Source organism: Falco biarmicus, chromosome 1 (genome assembly GCF_023638135.1).
Source record: "Falco biarmicus isolate bFalBia1 chromosome 1, bFalBia1.pri, whole genome shotgun sequence".
NCBI lineage: Eukaryota > Metazoa > Chordata > Aves > Falconiformes > Falconidae > Falco > Falco biarmicus.
The window spans coordinates 90,046,684-90,053,823 of record NC_079288.1 but is presented as its reverse complement, the minus strand read 5'-3'; positions in this window follow the sequence as shown (position 1 = coordinate 90,053,823).

Below are 7,140 nucleotides of genomic sequence, written 5' to 3'. Positions count from 1 at the left end.
TGGAGGAAACTACCTTCATCAGTACTACAGGGGCACTCCAAAACTAAAAGTGGGTAGTATCTCCACAGAGACAAAGATGGGGACAGTGGGGGATCTCTGCTCTCCCAACTAAGACTGGAGCTAGGGAAAGCCAGTGCTCAGGGCTAGTACCCTGAATATTTGCAGTGCTCCATCACCACTTTCCCACAGAACTGGATATTTTTTAGCCCACACACTGCACTAGTGCCTGGAATAACCAACTCAGAAACCTGAGAATCAGTTCCTTTTCAGTGTCCATTTCTTCTATCTCTTCCACTCCCTGTCACACCTTCCTGCACTTTTTTTCTGTGCCCACTTCCACAGTGCTACTTCTCAAATGAGAACAGAGTGAAAGTAGTGGTCAGGGCAACTGTTTCTGCACGCCAGGCATTTCTCTTCCAAACTGACCTTTCATAAGTCCCAAAATGGATATTTTTTTTCCCCCAGCTCTACTGGGCTCTAATGCTATGTACTATGCTTAGCTCTTTGGCTCCCAGGCCCGAACTGAGTCATTATACTCTTACAGTAAAGGCTGATTTGTGAATTCATAGTATCTTGTATAAGTCTGTAAATTGGTCAAAGACAGTAATATAAACTGAAGCTAAGTTACCAATTTCTTATTCAAAATCAGATTGTGTGGCAGCAAACAGCAAATGTGGCAGACTTAGGCCACTCAAGTTATGTAATGCGAAGCTATTTCATATCACAAGATGAGGCCAGAAAAGAAAAATTAACAGTCAGTCTTGTATAGTATGGAGAACACATGTAAAACCTTGCTTATGACTGAATAGAAATTTAGCATCAGTATAAAATCAATTTCCTGTTCTATGGCCACTTTCTATTTTGACAACAGATTCCTGTTACATCTACTCTAACCAGACCTTTCCTATGTGGGCATGGAAATAGTACAAGAGCTTTCAGAAGAAGCCTCGTCTCCCTCATCTACCATTTTTTAAATTATTTTCAGGACTATTTAGCTATGCATGAAAGGCCAGCCATAGATTGCCACCCTGTCCTGTTGTGGAGCCACAGAGCTTGGGAGCTCTTGTTCAAGATGCGCAAGCTTGTCTTTCCAAAATATCTCTGTCTTCTCTTGCATAGGTTTTTATTATACCACCCAATAAACCACTCATAGTTATTAATGGCTTAGGCCCAGTCTTTCTCAATCGGTAATTACAGAGAAGCAAAATAAATGCCACCACCACTTCCCTCTTTCTGAAGCCTCCTATTGCTTGAGGTAGCTCAAGATTAGCCCTGGCAGACTGAGTTGTTTGGGTATCCTTTAACTCCTTCCTGCTGATGAACACTAACTTAGTCAGAAAGCAGGATCCAAAAAAATAACAGCCAGAAAAAGAAGTCCCCTTCTAAGGAGACAAGCATGGATCCTGCCTGTTTAATATAATTTATTACCCTCTCTTATATGTGCAGAGTAAACAGCCTCAGGAAAAGGTGGTAAAAAATAGAAAGAAATTTAAGAAGATTAGAATGGAAAATTTTTCTCCTCACTCAGAACATCCAGAGGTGATTTATCTTCAAAGTACATTAAATTCTAACTCATTTAATCACGTATCCATTGATTTTTAAACATACTTAAGTGGAGAAAAAGAATCCTAAAATCAATGACATTTTCACCCCCAACTCCGAAGTACATTATAACAAAAATACAAAACATATTGCCCAGCCCTTCTCTCAGGATGCCTTTCATCAGGGAAGATATTTCTAGTCCTTTTCATAGTTCTGCTTAGGTAACTGCACCTTCCTTAAGGGACTGATGGAAGTATGCTTCTTTTCTGCTGTCTTCCTGGTTAAATATTCTCTACATGGTGTTATATATGTGTATAAAAATCAATATTCCACTGAAGTTTATTGTCTGGCTTCCTTCCTCCTTTCCATTTTGATGCCTTTTTTTGTGTTTTGTTTGCCCTAAAATTCCTCATGTTTTAAAATAAATCGGAGGATCCCAACATTTCTCCAGTTGCCTGTTTTGGGACAGAATCACTCACACCCATCTGTATAATTCAATTTTAATTATGCAGATGTACAATTAACTACTCCCAGGTTGGTGCAGGATGTACTAATCAACAGGCTGCAGCAGATTTCTTTGCCAGAACAGCATCAACAAACATATAAAGCCATAATTCCCAAGATACAAGTGAAATGTGTCCTCAGTCATATATGGGTCTATGAATATGTTATGTTCTTTTGTTTGTTCACTTCAAAAAAGTAATATGTGATAAATCTCTGCCTTAAATGATGTGTTTCTTTTTGCTTAGTCTCCCATCATGGATGGAATAGCGCATTTGTACTGTCTCTACACTTGTACATCAGCTATCCATTATCTGGATTAGTTTATCTTATTGGATAGCTTGCCAAGTGCAGGGGCCTCTCTAAATTAGGTATTTTTGAAAAGACTGCAGACAGCTTGGTTACACTATGTAAATGATATTAATTTCAAATGCATTGATAAATGCTTTTTCACATCTTTTTTAACTGAAATGCTGTACTTCTATATTGGCTGGTATTTACATATTAATGGAGTCTTTTTCTATATTCTTTTAACTAAAAACTCCAGATTTTCATAAGTGTGCAGTAAAATGACAGTAATCTGCTGCTGAATAAAACTGCTTTTTTTCAACTACGGTTTCTACATTTCATAATCCCTGTGTAATCTGTTAAGCACAGAACTCATTCTTGAGTATATATGACACAAATGAGGTGAAAGGCTGCAAATCCCTGTTATTCACGTAGTCTGCATCAGACTACTAGCTATTTTATTAGAAAGTATAATAGACCTACTCTGACACTGTAACTCTGTTGCAGTTACCAGAAATAGCCCCAGAGCATAAGCCAAATGTTACACGATACAGCACCACTGAGAACGATGTTCCTACACTATACCAATCTCAGAAAAGAAAAATCCATAGAAAACCCATCCCTTCTCAGCAGGGAAGCAGGGACTGAAAGCCTCTGAAGTACTTAATGTTTCACATGTTTTTCAGAAAAAATACCAACACCTAAGTAATTATAGGGAATCTTGTTTGTAAAACTGATGCTGGTGTTAAAATATCACCAAAGACAGAGCTCACTGCAGCACGGAAGCTTATCGCTCCCAGCAGGTAGCTATCAGTTGCCAGACAGTAGCCAAAGCCAACTTCTCGGGGTAAACCATGATATTATAAGGAGGGAAAACCTGTCCCATATCCCATAAACTGGCAACGTCCAGGAGACTACGAATGATGTTGCAAGATGGAGTCCCCAAATGGTTCAGGTGATGGCACTGCATCTGAAACTCAAGCCTGTTTCCTGACTAGAGAAGGTCACTGGGAGCATCACCAAAGACTCTGTGCTGGGATGGTGGAGTCGAACCCTTTCACAAGAACCCAGTTCCTTCCTTTTGGCTTGATATTGTGACCAAAGTAGCCCTCTTCTTTATTTGCTCTAGCATCACTTCATTGTTCGTCTTCAAGGGAGACTGAACATGGGCTCTTCAGTGAGGCAACTGCTGAAAACCATGCAAATGCACAAAGGAATGAGCAGCTCAGCTGTACTGGCAGACGTGAGCTTGCCTTTGTACCATACCAGACAGACTCCCCCAGCAGCCTGCCAGCATTCGAGTGGAAAAAGGGCTGTGATGCTGTGAATCCAGACAAGCTGGGAGCAGATGAGAACAGGCAGGCAGGAGTGAGCTGGAGGCAGTCTAGGCCAGTCCAATACACACAGAATTAAGATGACAGTCCAACATTTACTACCAAAAAGCACCTCCAGAAAAGTCAGCTCCTTGCCCCTACTCTCTCTTCTCCAAAGAACCATGTCGCCCATTGTCAGCTCAGCAACAGCTCCTTGTCCTCCTGCCTATTCAGGCTCTGCCCAGCCAGTTTTTGCTTCTTACTGAGCAGCTACAAGGTTGTCTAATCCTAATGGAGATTTGTTCTGGCTCTCCTTGTGCTGTCTCTTCCCATTACTAACTTATAAGAAGCCATGGGATTCACTTGCCAGCACACAAGTGAAAAGCTAGTCCTTGGAGATCTAACTGTTCTGTTCTAAAGGAGGATATGTGGAAGCTAGGCACATCAAGACGAATTAATACATTTAAAGCCTCTGCCTGGTTAAGCCCTGTATGCTTATTCATCTTCTCATTCTGTAATGGCAGGAGTTGGCCAGATTTAACCAGCTACAACTTGACCTATTGCTATGTTTTAAAGGAGAGTTTTATATGATTATTTTTTCTAACCTGTGAAAACTGAGCAACGAAGGGTTAAGCAAACACAGATTCTAGACTTAATCACAACACTGCCATAAATTGCATTCTGTATCTATTTGCAATTTGCAGAACACACAGAGGATATCCTAGAAAAATCAATATTTTCTCAATGATGGTGGTTGTCCTCAGCTTGCCTCTAAGTAACAGAATAAAAGGTTTTAAGGCACTGTCAGCAGAACTGATAGCAAATGCTTTTGATCAGGTACCCTGTTTGGGAAGCAACTACACTGGGAAATCCCAGTTTGTAAATGAGGTCTGTTGCCTTTATATTGACTTATCATATAATGGATTGTAAAAAGCCAATTTTACTGGGCCAGAACTACACAACCTTTAAAAAGTCTGGCCTATTGCTTCACATATTTTCTTTTATCTTAAGTCTGCTGTAGTATATAATATGTACTACAAAACTTTAATGCTATATCCATGCAATTAGTAAGATTTTATTCAAATACAGAATCAGAAAAAAAGAAATCTTCCTTCATATTTTTTTATTTCAAAATTTATCATCAATAACTCTATCATTTGCACCATGTCCTAGCTACAAACATTGAGACAGATGCTGGTAACTTTTCTGCCCACTTCAGCCTAGACTACACCACTTCATTAGAGTGCTGGGAATTTGCTGGTTTTGGAGAGGCCAAAGCATGTATTCTCAAGGGACTGAAAGGAAAATGTTCCACAAGTGCCAAGCTAGAACTTGGCACTGTGGTCACTTGGCAAATGAATGGCGCTGTACATAATAAACAAGCAGAGAGAGGGAGCTTAAATTCTAAATACCCTCTTGAGAAAAGATAGAAAACAGTTCCTAGGAACAGTGAACAAAAGCTGTCAGAAAACGAAGATCATTGATTTTTGTCATGAATGACTTATGATTATGGCTATGCGGCTGGAACTGGAATGGAAGATTCTGCAATACAAAGCACTGCATTCTCTAATCTCATGTGAGATTTCATTTACATTCATTAAATAAAGCACAGTGTCATATTTGTTAGATCTGTTGGGCTCAAATACTGCATTTTACACATTAATCCAATTATCTTCCTGTTTCATTAGAACTTCAGATTACATTAATGCATCATCAATTAATAAATTTTCTATTTCCATGTATTCCTGTGTAGAGGAAAATACAATTTAGAATACCCATTAATGTTCCATTTGGATGAATAATCTGCTTCAAAATGAAACTGACCAAGCTGCAATTTTATTTCCACACCTCTCATATTTTTATTATGCAACACACAAACATTAAAAATAAGAAAATATATGGCACAGAGCTCAGGCTGCCAACTGGCTACCTGACAAAAGAACAGATTAAGCAAGGTAGCAGGATCTCTGATCCAGCAGATGAACAAGCCGTATTTGGCCTTCTGTGCAGTAATGCCATTCAGATCTGAAGGGAATCTGCTGCGACCCGCATGCACTTTAGTTCTGCACTGTGCAGTACTCAGAATATTCACAGATCTGTTACCACACCATTGATATCTTTCACAGTCACCATCCATTACCAATTCAGGGTTTCATAATACACTCAGGAAAGCTTTCAAAACCTTATTTTGCACTGAAACAGGAGTCAGCCTCCTCAGAGATCAAAATACAGCCTTGTTCTTTACTTCAGAAGGTCTTTAGTCAACATCCAGTCCCATTGTCTTAAAATACAAACAAAGATTAATAGAACGTGGAAAATGAACCTTCAAGTTCACCAAATAAGCATCTTCAATTTTAAATGCTAACTCTAAACCACCACTGTGCAAAGTCAGATTCTACTCTTTTCCAGGTCTTTTGCAACTTTCCTTTACAGTCCTTGACTTTCTGATTTGTGGGCCTGAATTACACCCTCTGCCAGAGGAATCTGAGTCTGAGTTTGTGTTCTGCTTTTTCTTGCACTTACTTACCGCTTGAAAGAAATCCAGTTGTGCAGTTAGGCCCAGATCCAGAAAAACACATCAGCATGTGATTTATATATGTGAATAGTACCATTGTGAAGGGTGCAGGCTCTTTCCCAATATTTGCCATCAGTCTTTACTCTGCTATTGCTTCTTTGTTCCCCATTACTGCATGTGGCCTTTCTGTTCATTCCAAGATCTTCCTGTAATTTCAAAATGGGGTACAGGCTATGTATATGATCCCTAGAACTGAGAGGAGAGGGCTCTCAGAAGAACTGAGACATAAAATACATACACAACTGTGTTTAAAATGAGATGGCAGAAAGTCCTCAAGCACTGCTTTTCATCTCAGCCAATTAATGTGTCAGAAAAACTGCTAGCTAACTTGCTTGTTCAGCTTGAACTTTTAGGAAGATCATCCTGGTAGCTCGTTTAGTTAGGGAAATACCACTGCAGAAGTAGTGAACATTTATGAGTTACAATATAGTTGGGACATTAAGCACTGAATACTCTAAGACTAAACTACTTTAAATAGTGTGGATTCCATAATATTGTGAACCTATCAATATTCTTTCACCTATGAGCACTGGTGTATATTTAGAGGAGAGATACCAGCATGTTTCAAACAGTCCCATAAGCAAAACAAACATTTAGAGATAGGCATTAACTGAGACCGATCATCAGTATGAATTCTCCTGGAAACAATTTCATATAATCAGGCTATTTCAATTATACTACTTCAGAATTCCTGTTGGACATTCCCACATATTGAATCAGACATTTAAAAGTGCTGATCGGACATCTACTCTAAAATGCCAGACATGAACTCTTCGCAGATGTGTCTGACATGGTGCAAATTCACACTGTATAAGTCCTATGGTCAGTGTTGCAGAAATACCAATGCTGGTCAAACACTCTTCATCATTAACTTTCATAAACTCTAATGGGAGTTAACAGTGTGTCTCAGGGAGGTGTTCA